The sequence below is a fragment of the Mesocricetus auratus genome, unplaced genomic scaffold, assembly GCF_017639785.1.
Source record: "Mesocricetus auratus isolate SY011 unplaced genomic scaffold, BCM_Maur_2.0 Super-Scaffold_100001, whole genome shotgun sequence".
Lineage (NCBI taxonomy): Eukaryota > Metazoa > Chordata > Mammalia > Rodentia > Cricetidae > Mesocricetus > Mesocricetus auratus.
This window is the reverse complement of record NW_024429187.1, coordinates 988,715-1,001,654: the sequence shown is the minus strand read 5'-3', so window position 1 is coordinate 1,001,654 and position 12,940 is coordinate 988,715. Positions and strand designations below refer to the sequence as shown.

Genomic DNA, 12,940 nt, shown 5'->3' with positions numbered 1-12,940 from the left:
TGATTTTCCTCACTATGACCTTGACCCCTTTGCTTCTTTAATCCTTCCTCTCTCTCTTCAACTTGAATCTGAGTTCTAGCCCAGTGCTTGAGTGTGAGTCTCTGTATCTGCTTCCATCTGTTACTAGATGAAGGTTTATGATGATAATTAGGGTGGTCACCAATCTGATTACAGGGGAAGTCCAGTTCAGGCATATACTCTGCTATTGCTTGGAATCTTAAATGGGGTCATCCTTACTGATTCCTGGGAATTTCTCTAGCAACAGGTTTCTCCCTAACCCCATAATGGCTCCCTGTATCAAGATACCACTTTTCTTGCTCTCCCTTTCTGTCCCTCCTGAAACTCAACCATCCTGTTCCCTCATGTTCTTGTCCCCTTCCATTTCACTCATTCCCTTCCCCCAAGCCCCATGCCCTCAATTTACTCAAGAGATATTATCTATTTCCCCTTCCCAGGGGCATCATGTATGTATCTCTTAGGGTCCTCCTTGTTTCTTAGCTTCTTGGGGATTGTGGATTGTAGCCTGGTTATAATTTTCTTTACATATAATATCCACTTATGAGTGAGACATAACATGGTTGTCTTTCTGGGTCTGGGTTACCTCCCTCAGGATGATTTTTTTCTAGTTCTATTCATTTGCCTGTAAATGTAAAACTCCATTTTTTCCCCACTGAATAATACTTCATTGTGTAAATGTACTATATTTCTTTTAATACATTCTTCAGTTTCAGGACCATCTAGTTGTTCCCAGGTTCATTATGAATAATGCTGCTATGAATATAGTTGAGCAAATTTCCTGTGGTATGATAGCGCATCTTTGGGTATATGCCCAAGAGTGGTATTGCTGGGTCTTGAGGGAGACTGATTCCCAATTTTCTGAGAAACTGCCATACTAATTCCCAAAGTGACTGTATAAATTCTCACTCCCACTAGCAATGAAGGAGTGTTCCCCTTACTCCCTGTCCTCTCCTGAATAAGCTCTTATCAGTGTTTTAGATCTTAGCCAAAATTAAACAAATTTTTAAGTTTATTTCAGCCATTGGAGATTCTTCTGTTGAGAATTCTCTGTTTAGATCTATACCCATTTTTAGTTGGATTATTTGGCATTTTGATGCCCTCTTTCTTGAGTTATTTATATGTTTTGGAGATCAGCTTTCTGTCAGATATAGGATTGGTGAAAGTCTTTTCCAACTATATAGTCTGCCACTCTGTCTTATTCATCATGTCCTTTGCCTTACAGAAGCTTCTCATTTTCAGGAGGTCCCATTTATGAATTGTTGTTCTCAGTGTCTGTGCTACTGGTGTTATATTTAGGAAGTGGTCTCTCCTGTGCCAATGTATTCAAAGATACTTCCCATTTTCTCTTCTATCAGGTTCAGTGTAACTGGATTTATATTGAGGTCTTGGATCCACTTGGATATAAGTTTTGTGATTGATGATATATTTCAACCTATTTGCGTTCTTCTAAATGTCAACATCCAGTTATACCAGCACTATTCACTAAAGATGCTTTCTTTTCTCCATTGCATAGTTTTACCTTCTTTGTCAAAAAAACAGGTGTTCACAGATATGTTAGTTTCTTTCCATTGATCCATGTATCTGTTTTTATGACAATACCAAGTTGTTTTCATTACTATAACTCTATAGTATAGCTTGAAGTCAGGGATAGTGATACCCTCTGAGGTCCCTTTATTGTACAGGATTGTTTTTGCTATCCTGTTTTTTTTTCATTTTTCCATATGTAGTTGGGCATTGATTTTTCAAGATCTGTGAAGAATTATGTTGAGATATTGGTGGAGATTGCATTGAATCTGTATATGTCTTTTGGTAAGATTGTGATATTTACTGCTTTGATCCTACCCATCCAAGAACATGGGAGATCTTTCCATTTTCTGATATCATCAGTTTCTTCCTTCAGATATTTAAAGATCTGGTCATACAGGTCTTTCACCTGTTTGGTTGGAGTTTCCGAAGATATCTTTTGTTTCTGACACTTGTAAAGGGTGATGTTTCCCTGATTTCCTTTTAAGCCCATTTATCATTTGTGTATGGTTAATTTTGTATCCTACCAGTTTACTGAAGGTGTTTGTCAACTGTAGGAGTCCTGGTAGAATTTTGGAGTCACTTGTGTATACAATCATATCCTCTGCCTTTCTAATTTGTATCCCCTTGATATCCATTTGTTGTCCTATTGCTCTAGCTAGAACTATGAGTACTATATTGAATAGACATGAAGAGAGTGAACAGCTTTGTCTTGTTCCTGATTTTAGTGGAACTGCTCTGTGTTTCTCTCCATTTTGTTTGATTTTCGTTGTCAGCTTCCTGTATGTTGCCTTTACTGTATTTAGGTATTTTCCTTGCATCCCTTATCTCTCCAACACCTTTATAATGAAGGGCAGTTGTATTTTTTCAAAGGCTTTTCTCAACATCTAGTGAAATGATCATGTGGTGTCTTATTTAAGTTTATTTATATGATGGATTACATTGACATATTTTCATATGTTAAACCATCCCAGCATCTCTGGGATGAAGCCTACTTGGTCTGTAGTTTTCATTGTTTCAGTTTTGTGTGGTTTGTGTATCAGTATGACCATAGCCTCCTAGAGTTTGACACTGTTCCTTCTGTTTCTATTATGTGGAAAAATTTGAGGAGTATTGGTATTATTTCCTTCTTGAAATTCTGGTAGAATTATGTGCTGAAAGTATCTGGCCCTTGGTTTTCTTTTTGGTTAGGAGACTTTTAATGACTGCTTCTCTCCTTAGGAGATATAGGTCTATTTAAGTTGTTAATCTGGTCCTGATTTAATTTTGTTAGTTGTACCTATCAGAAAACTATCCATTTCTTTTAGGTTTTCCAAAGTTTGGAGTACAGGTTTAGAAGTATGACCAGATGATTGTCTAGTGTTCCTCAGTGTCTGTTGTTATGTCCCTCTTTTCATTTCATTATTTCGTTAATTTGGATATATTCTCTCTGCCTTTTAGTTAAGGGTTTATCTGTCTTAATGATTTTTTCAAAGAACCAACTCTTTGTTCCATTGCTTCTTTATATTGGACTCTTTGTTTCTATTTTATTGATTTTAGTTCTCATTTTTTTTCTGTCATCTGCTTTTTCTGGGTGAGTTTGCTTCTTTTTGTTCTAGAGCTTTCAGGTGTGCTGTTAAATCTCTTGTGAGATTTCTCTAACTTCCTTATGTAGGTATTTAGTGTTATAAACTTTCGTCTTCTCACCAAATCATTGTGTCCCATAAGTTTGGGTGTGTTGTGCCTTCATTTTCATTGTAGTGTAGAAAATCTTTAATTTCTTTCTTTATTTCTTCTTTGACCCGGTGGTGATTCAGTTGTGCTTTGTTTAGTTTCTATGAGATTGTAGACTTTCCTATTTTGTGTTGTGATCCAATAACATGTTGGGGGGTTATTCCAATTTTTTGTATTGGTTGAGATTTGCTTTGTGACTGAGTATGTGATCAATTTTAGAGAATTTTCCATGAAGTGCTGAGAAGAAGGTATATTCTTTTTGTTTGGGTGAAATGTTCTATGTATGTCTGTTATCTCCATTTGTTTCATAACATCTCTTAGTTCCTTTATTTGCTAAGTTTCTGTCTAGCAGACCTGTCCTTTGTCAAGAGTGGAGTGTTGAAATCTCTCCCTGTTAGTGTGTGGAGTTTTATGTGTGCTTTAAGCTTTAGTAATGGATGTTTCACAAATGTGGATGACCTTGTATTTGGGGCATAAATGTTCAGAAACGAGTCTTCGTCCTGATGGATTTGTTCTGTGATGACTTCGAAATGTCTTTCTCTATCTCTTTTAAATAATTTGAGTTTGAATTTTATTTATTAGGTTAGGATGGCTACATTGGCTTGCTTCTTAGAATCATTTGGATGGAAAATCTTTTCCCAGCCCTTTACTCTGAGGTAATGTCTTTCTTTGAAGTTGAGATGTGTTTCTTGTATGCAGCAGAAGGATAGATCCTGTTTTCATGTCCGCTCTGTAAACCTGTGTCTTTTTATGCATCTGTGATTCCTGATCATTTAAAAAGATTTTCCATTTCTAGAATTCCTGTGGTTTGTGTTTTCTTTATTGTCTGTAGTTCAATTTTCAGTTCTTTCTTGAACTGTTTCCTCCACCTGTCTGATTGCATTTTCTTGGCTTTCCTGGCTTTCATTAAGGGATTTATTGAATTATTCCAGATTTTGTTGTTTTTCCTCCATTTATTTAAGGGAATTTTATTTCATCTTTAAGGGCCTCTGTCATCTTCATAAAGTTATTTTAAGGTTGCTTTCTTCTACTTCATCTTAGTTGGGATATTCAGGTCTTGCTGTTGTAGAACCACTAGGTTCTGGTGGTGCCATGCTCCTCTTTGTGTTGTGTGGCAGCATCTCAGGTGTGCTACCCCTGGCCTGGCTCTAGTGTGTTAGCATCTAGCCTTAATTAATCTTTTGATTAGCAGTCACACTTTGTTTCTCTTGTCACCCTCTGTGAATCTTGTCTGAAAGTTTCTCAAGGATACAAAGCCAGTGCAAAACTTGGTTCAGAAACCCAGAAAGCTGTGGTACCTGATGAATCAAGATTTTGCACATCAAATTGTGTTTTTGAAAGCTTCACTCAGGTTTCTTTGAGCATATGGAAATCAACTGGCTAAAGCATAAATACGGAGAAAAATAAAGACACCGCTGGGTGAGGGACAGGCAAGTCAGTCCTTAGAGGTTGAATCCCCCTGCAGTCAAGAAAGGCTAAAGTCATTCTTAAGGCACCTCTGAGTCTTCTTTCCCTGGATCATCATGAACCCAACACCCAAACTGCAGAATTATTGAGTGTATTCTTTTTTTATGTCGGCCGATATTGCATATTTCTTTTTTCCACTTTTTCTTAATTTAAGTTAGAAACAAGCGTGTTTCATATGTCAATCCTAGCCCTCTGCCTTCCCTCTTCCTTATCCCTCCCCACCAGGCCACCCAGTCCCCCACCCAATCTCCACTCATATCCCAGGGAGATTGGGAAGGGTCTCTCCATGGTGGATCTCCAGAGTCTGTCATTTCATCCAGGGCAGAACCTAAGCCCTCCCCCAAGAGTCCTGGCTGAGAGATCATCACTCATTGTGGGATGGGCACCCAAAGTCCATTTGTATGCCAGGTATAAATACTGCCCAAGGCACCATAGATTACCTATGCCTGCTCACTGAAAACCATATTCAGAGGTCAGTCCCATGCTTTCCACACAACCGTCAATCTGGGGTCAAATTACTCACATTGTTCAGGTCAACAGTTTCTGTGGGTTAAATCATCCCAGTCTTAACTCCGTTGTCCATCAGTTCTCCCTTTCTGACAGGAGTTCAGTTCAGTGTTTAGCTGTGGATATCTGCCTCTCCTTTCATCAGTCTCTGGATGAAGGCTCTGTTTCCCAGACTCTCTGGTAATGGTATTGTATGCTGGCACTCCCCTGATTCATGTCTAAAATCCATAAATAGGTGAGTACATACCATGCTTCTCTTTTTGTGACTGGGTTACCTTACTTAAGATGGTTTCTTCTAGTACCATCCATTTGCCTGCAAATTTCAAGACGCCATTGTTTTTTTCTGCTGAATAGTACTCCATTGTGTAAATGTACCACATTTTATCTATCCACTCTTCAGGTAAGGGGCATCTAGGTTGATTCCAGGTTCTGGTTATTACAAATAATGCTGCTATTAACAGAGTGGAACAAACATCCTTCTTGTATCAATGTGCATCTTTTGGGTATATGCCTAAGAGTGGAATTGCTGTGTCTTGTGGTAGACTGATTCCCATTTTCCTGAGGAATCTCCATACTGATTTCCAAAGTGGCTGAATGAGTCAGCACTCCCACCAGCAGTGAAGGAGTATTCCCCCTTCCCCATATCCTCTCCAGAATAAACTGTTGTTGGAATTTTTAATTTTAGCCATTCTGACAGGAGTAAGATGGAATCTCAGAGTTGTTTGGATTTGTATTTCCTAGACAGCTAGGAATATTGAGCACTTTTTTTAAGTGTCACTCAGCCATCTTAGACTGCTCTAATAAGAATTATCAATTTAGTTCTGTACCCCAATTTGATTGCATCCTTTGGTGTATTGGAGACTTGCTTGTTGAGTTCATTAAAAATATTGGATATCAGCCTGCTAACAGATGAGGGGTTAGTGAATATCTGTTGCCAATCTGTGGGTTGCCTTTTTGTCTTGTTAACTGTGTCCTTTACCTTAAAGAAGCTTCTCAGTTTCAGGAGGTCCCATTTATTAAATGTCAATCTTAGTGTCTGTGCTACTGGAGTTGTTTTCAGGAAGCAGTCTCCTGTACCAATTCGTTCAAGGGTGCCTCCCACTTTCTCTTCTAACAGGTTCAGTGTGACTGGATTTATGTTGCTGTCTTTGATCCATTTGGATTTAAGTTTTGTGCATGGCAAAAGACATGAATCTATCCGCAGTCTTCTACATGTCAGCCTCCAGTTATGGCAGCACCATTTGTTGAAGATGGTTTCTTTTTTCCATTATATAATTTTAGCTTCTTTGTTGAAAATCAGGGGCTCTTACGTTTATGGGTTAATGTCAGGGTATTCAATTCGAGTCCATTGGTCTATCTGTCTATTTCTGTGCCAACACCAAACTGTTTTCAGGACTACAGCTCTAATACAGCTTGAAGTCAGGGACTGTGACGCCTCCGGATGTTACCTTACTGAACAGTGTTGCTTTGGCTATTCTGGGTCCTTTTTTTTTTCAATATAAAGTTGAGAATTGATCTTTCAAGGTCTGTGAATAATTGTGCTGTGATTTTGATGGGGATCACTTTAAATCTGTATACTGCTTTCGGTAGGTTGCCATTTTTACTATGTTGATCCTACCTATCCAAGAGCATGGGAGATCGTTCACTTTTCTGGAAACTTCTTCAATTTCTTTAAAGACTCTAAGTTCTTGCAATACAGGTCTTTCATTTGTTTGGTTAGTGTTACCTCAAGGTATTTTATGGTGTTTGTGGCAATTGTAAAGGGTGAGGTTTCTCTGATTTCTTTCTCAGCCCTTTTATCATTAGTATACAGTAGGGCTACTGATTTTCTTGAGTTGATCTTGTATCCTGCCACTTTGCTGAAGGTGTTTAATCAGCTGCAGGAGTTCCCTGGTAGAGTTTTTGGATCCCTTAGGTAAACTATCATATCATCTGCAAATAGTGAAAGTTTGGCCTCTTCTTTTCCAATTTGTATCGCCTTGATCTCTTTTTGTTGTCGTATTGCTCTAGCTAGAACTTCAAGTACAGTATTGAAGAGGTATGGAGAGAGTGGACAGCTTTTCCTTGTTCCTCATTTTAGAGAAATCACATTGAGTTTCTGTCCATTTAGTTTGATGTTGGTTATTGGTTTGCTGTATATAGCTTTTATTATGTTAAGGTAAGTTCCTCTTATCCTAGATCTCTCCAAGACCTTTATCATGAAGGGGTGGGTGACTTTGGCAAAGGATTATTTAGCATCTAATGAGATAATCATGATATTTTTGTTTCTCAGCTTGTTTATGTGGTGGATTATATTTATGGATTTTCTTATGTTGAACCATCCCTGCATCCCAGGGATGAAGCCTACTTGGTCATGGTGGATGAGTTTTCTTATGTGTTCTTGGATCTGATTTGCCAGTATTTTGGGTTTTTTTTTTGGTTAACTCAGTGTATTTATAAAATGAAAAGTTCTATCAAAATACTTTTCACTGGAAAAAATAAATAGAACCGAAAATAGATCTACCCAAAGTACACATTCACTTTGGTAGACTTCAGTGTAGGACAGTTCATGACAAGCGTATTTGCCCTTATTGCCCCAGAGCCGATCAGCTTCCAAGCTAATGGTTAAATCATTTTTAACTGAGATTTTATCGTGTTGATATCTGGGTCATTCCACATCATCTTCAGCCAAGCTCTGAGCACTTACAATTCTCTGACTAATGGTTGGAAGCTTGGTCAGAAGCATCTGGAACACTGGCGGTGGAAGAGTCTGCTTTAACACTTGCAGCAGCTGCTGAGGCTGTTCACACACAGCAATTGCATTTGTCAGGTGGTCTACACTCTTCTCATATTCACCTTGTGCTAGTAACTCTTCAGCAAGCTGTATCTCTTCAAGGAAGAATTTTTGAACAGCTTCAGCATCTTTTAAATCTGGCAACTTGGAAAGCCCAGCTCTTTCCTTTGCAAGTTTCTGTTTCTTTCTTCGTTCTCGAATCCTCTTCTTGAAGTTAGGGTCACCTTTTGCGGTCAAAGTAGATGCAGTACCCAATGGAGAGGGCACCGCACATGCCCGTGGCGATGGCACTGTTCTGGCCCACAATCTTTGCTCAGCTGGGGCGTGTGCCGGGCCTCGGAGGCCCGCCAAGCAGCATTTAGCTCCGACAGACCGGAGCATGCTGGCTGCTCGCAGGCCCAGTCCAGACAGAAAAGCGATTTGCCAGTATATTATTGAGTATTTTTGCATCAATGTTCATGAGGGTTATTGGTCTGAAGATCTCTTTCTTAGTTTTGTCTTTGTGTGGCTTGGGTATCAAAGTTATTGAAGCCACATAGAGTTTGGCAAAGACCCTTCTGCTTCTATTACGTGGAATACTTTGAGAAGAATTAGTTTAAGCTGTTCTTTGAATTTCTGGTAGAATTCTGCCCTGAGGTCATCTGGCCCTGGGCTCTTTTTGGTTGGGAGACTTTTGATGACTGCTTCTATTTCCTTAGGGGTTATAGGTATAGGTATATTTAAATTGCTTATCTGTTCCTGATTTAATTTTGGTAAAATGTTTCTATCCTGAAGATTGCCCTTTCCTTTAGATTTTCAAATTGTGTCGAGTATGATTTTCAAAGTATGAACTGATGATTCTCTAGATTTTCTCAGTGTCCATTGTTATGTCCCCCTTTTCATTTCTGATTTTGTTAATTTGCATGTTGACACTCAGTCGTTTCATAAGTTTGGATTAAGGTTTGTCTATCTTGTTGAGTATCTCAAAGAACCAAGTCTTCGTTACAGTGATTTTTTTTATTGATTTCCTACTTTCAGCTTTATTGATTTCAGCCTTCAGTTTGATTATTTCCTGGTGTCTAGTTCTCCTGGGTGAATTTGCTTCTTTTTGTACTAGAGCTTTCAGTCATGCTGTTAATTCTCTAGTGTAATTATTCTACAGTATCTTCATGAGGGCACTTAGTGCTATGAACTTCTTTTTAGCGCTGCTTTCAAAGTGTCCTATAAGTTTGCATATGTTGTGTCTTCATTCTCATTGAGTTCTAGGAAGTCTTGAATTTCTTTTTTTATTTCTTCTTTGACCCAGGAGTGGTACAATTGTGCATTATTCAATTTCTTTGAGTTTGTAGGGTTTCTGCAGTTTGTGTTGTTGTTGAATTCAAATTTTAATGCATGGTGGTCTAATAAAGTGCATCGAGGTATTCCAATGATTTTGTACCTGTTGAGGTTTGATATGTGGTCGATTTTTGAGAAGGTTCCATGTGGTGCTGAGAAGGTATACTCTCTTTTATTTGGATGGAATGTTCTAAAGATATCTGTTAATCCCAATTGGGTCATAACTTCTATTAGTTCCTTTGCTTCTTTCTTAAGTTTCTGTTTAGTAGTCCTGTCTAGTGGTGAGAGTGGTGTGTTGAAGCCTCCCCCTCTAAGTGTGTGGGGTTTTATATGTGATTTGAGTTTTAGTAATGTTTCTTTTATGAATGTGGATGCCTTTGTATTTGGGGTATAGATGTTCAGAATTGAAAGTTAATCTTGGAGAATTTCTCCTGTGATGAGTATGAAATGCCCTCCTTCATTTCTTTTGATTGATTTTACCTTAAAATCTAATTTGTTAGATATTAGGGTTGTACCCGCTTGTTTCTTGGGTCCATTTGATTGGAAAATCTTTTCCCAACCCTTAATTCTGAGGTAATATCTGTCTTTGAGGCTGAGGTGTGCTTCTTCTATGCAACAGAAGGATTGCTTCTGTCTTTTAATCCATTCTGTGAGTCTGTGTCTTTTTATGGGTGAGTTAAGACCATTAATATTGAAGGATATTAATGACCATTGATTGCTCATTCTTGTTTGCATTGGAATGGTTAATGGTGGTGGAATTATATGTGGATTTCCACCTCTCTTTTGTTTTGGCTGTTGGTAAGGTGGGATTTTCTGTTTTCTATGATTTTCTGGTTGTAGCTATCTCCCTTTGGTTGGAGTTTTCCTTCCAGAACTTTCTGTAGGTCTGGGTTAGTGGATATCTATCGTTTAAATCTGGTTTTGTCATGGAACATCTTGTTTTCTCCATCTATAGTGATTGAAAGCTTTATGAGGTATAGCAGGCTGGGCTGGCATCCATGGTCTCTTAATGTTGGTAGAATATCTATCCAGGACCTTCTTGATTTTAGAGTTTCCATGGATACTTCAGGTGTGTTTCTGATAGGTTTTTCTTTGTATGTTACTTGGCCTTTTCCTTTGCTGCTCTTAATATTCCTTCTTTATTCTGTATGTTCAGGGTTCTTACTATTATGTGGTAAGGGGACTTCCTTTTGTGGTCCACTCTATTTCATGTTCTGTAGGCTTCTTGTACCTTCATTGGCATGTCTTTCTTTGTTTTGGAAAGTTTTCTTCTATGATTTTGTTGAGTATGTTTTCTGCCCCTTTGAGGTGGTTTTCTTCACCTTCCTCTGTACCTATTTTTCTTAGGTTTGGTCTTTCACAGCATACCTTATTTCCTAGATATGTTAGGGATTTTCTGAACTTAAGATTTTCTTTGGGCGATGAATCTATTTCCCCTAGTGTATTTCAACACCTGAGATTCTCTCCTCCATCTCTTGTATTCTGTTTGTTATGCTTGCATCTGTAGTACCAGACCATTTGCCTAGCTTTTCCATTTCCAGCATTCCTCCAGGCTGTTTTTTTTAAATTGTCTCTATTTTAGCTTTCAACCCTTGCACTGTTTGAATTGTTTCTTGCCATTTTTGCTTTGTCTTTTCCTCTCTTTCTTGCATTTGTTGGATTTTTTTGGTTTGTCTTTTCTTCATTTCTTACATTTTTTAGATTATTTTTTCCTCCATTTCTTGCATTTTTGCATACTTTGGTTTGTTTTTTCTTCTATTTCTTTAGCAGATTTTCTCATATCCTCTTTGATAGCCTGTATCATTTTCATGAAGGTGTTTTTAAGGTATTTCTCATCTGCTTCATCTGTAATGGGCTCTTCAGGTCTTGCAGGTGTAGATTCTTTTTGTTTGTTTGTTTGTTTGTTTGTTTGAGACAGGGTTTCTCTGTATTGTTTTGGAGGCTGTCGTGGAACTTGCTCGATAGACCAGGCTGGCCTTGAACTTACAGAGACAGTGGCCTCTGCCTCCCAAGTGCTGGGATTAAAGTCATGTGCCACCACCACCTGGTGCGGGTATAGATTCTCTAGTTTCTGACAGTGCCATGTTTGTTTTTCTGTTGGTTGGTATGTTTTTATATTGTCTCCTTTCCATCATTTCTTCATATGGGTACAGAAGGCCTCTCTTCCTCTCCTGGTTGGTATGTGATCATGGTTCCTTTCCAATGGGTGGGAGCAGGTCCAATACCCTGGTGGCTTCCTCTTACATGGATGGAGGCCATCCTAGTATCAGGACCTTGGCAATGTCTGGGTAGGATGGACCCTTGCCTATCCCGTGAGTGGAGCATGGGAATTGAATTCTGGCAGTCTCTGGTTGGGCTGGCTCCTGCTGGTATGGGGACTGCAGTGTGCATTACTCTGTCCTGGGCTAGTTGTGCGCAGATCACCAGAAGGCAGTCTGTAAACAGGCCCAGGCCTATCTAGCCTTGTAGGTGGAGAAAGGGACTATGGTACTGGTAGTTGTTGAGTGTATTCTTACAATGCCTTCTACCCATCTGTGTTTGGGGTAATTATGGACACAGGCATTGATTCTTCCTCCATTGATGTAGGTGGAGCTTGTGCCTCTGGGTGACTTCTGATTCTGCTGGGTCTGGAGGTGGAGTGGCCTGACTGGCTGTTGCGGCTCTTCCTCTAGTTGGTGCGAATGGGGGCTTTGTTTCCCAGGGCCTGTTATACCACTCTTGCTCCAATAGGTGCAGGTGGGTCTGTGCCTCCAAGGGCCTCTGATGTAGCTGGAGATGGTGGTAGAACCACTTGGCAGCAGAAGACTTGGCTACTCATCAGCTACTGGGATTGGTAAGGGAGTGGAAGCACCATGGACTAAGGCATATAGAGTACAGCTGTCCAGCTCGAAGAGCAGCCACTACACTCTTCCTTCCATCTGTACAGGTGGGGCCTGTGCCTCTGAGGCCCTATGATGTATCTGGGGATGGTAATGGAGCAGCCTGGCCATAAGAGCCATGCCTATTGAATGGATGTTGGGGCTGTGATTGGTGGGGGAGTGAGAAATGAAATCTTAAAAAAATGCAACTTGTGCTTTAGAAACAATGCTTTCACTCTAACAGAAGATTGTTTTATTTGTTCCAACATGTAACTCAATGAAGCAGGAAAAGTTGTCTAAAGTCGAAGTCTCTTCTTGGGAAGATTCTGCAGAGGAAGAATAGGGGGAAATGTGAGAGAGGATAGAGGAGCTGGGATGACTAAACTACATTGTGTATCTGTAGAAATGTCAAATAATAATTACAATTATTAATAAAAAACCAGAAATCTCACTTTTCTCTCCTCTTTTTCAACTTACTCTCCTAACAGTATCACAGTCCATCTCCAGCTGAGAGCTTTAACTTCTTTGATGTAGTGATAATAGAGGAATGGCTTTGAAATTCCACACACTTCAGATCCACAAAGAGTTGTTTAGTATTGTCTAGAGAAAAATATAACTTATGGGAAGAAGGAGAGAATTGACTTCAGGCCCCTTTAGGATGGGGCTATATACAGGTCAGCTCCAGAACTGCCATGGTCTCCTAAATCCTGAAAAGCATCCACCACTATTTCCTTCCTCCTCATGCTCAGTTAGGCTCTCCTGGTGG

At 39.3% G+C, this 12,940-nt stretch overlaps 1 protein-coding gene and 1 pseudogene across 1 annotated transcript in view; one reads left to right on the top strand and one right to left on the bottom strand.

Annotated features, from left to right (window-relative positions):
* The window catches only part of LOC101823350, a 70,580-nt gene that overhangs the window by 42,699 nt on the left and 14,941 nt on the right, over positions 1-12,940 (top strand). The window lies entirely within an intron of this gene.
* Positions 7,752-12,134, bottom strand: LOC106022637 (annotated as a pseudogene).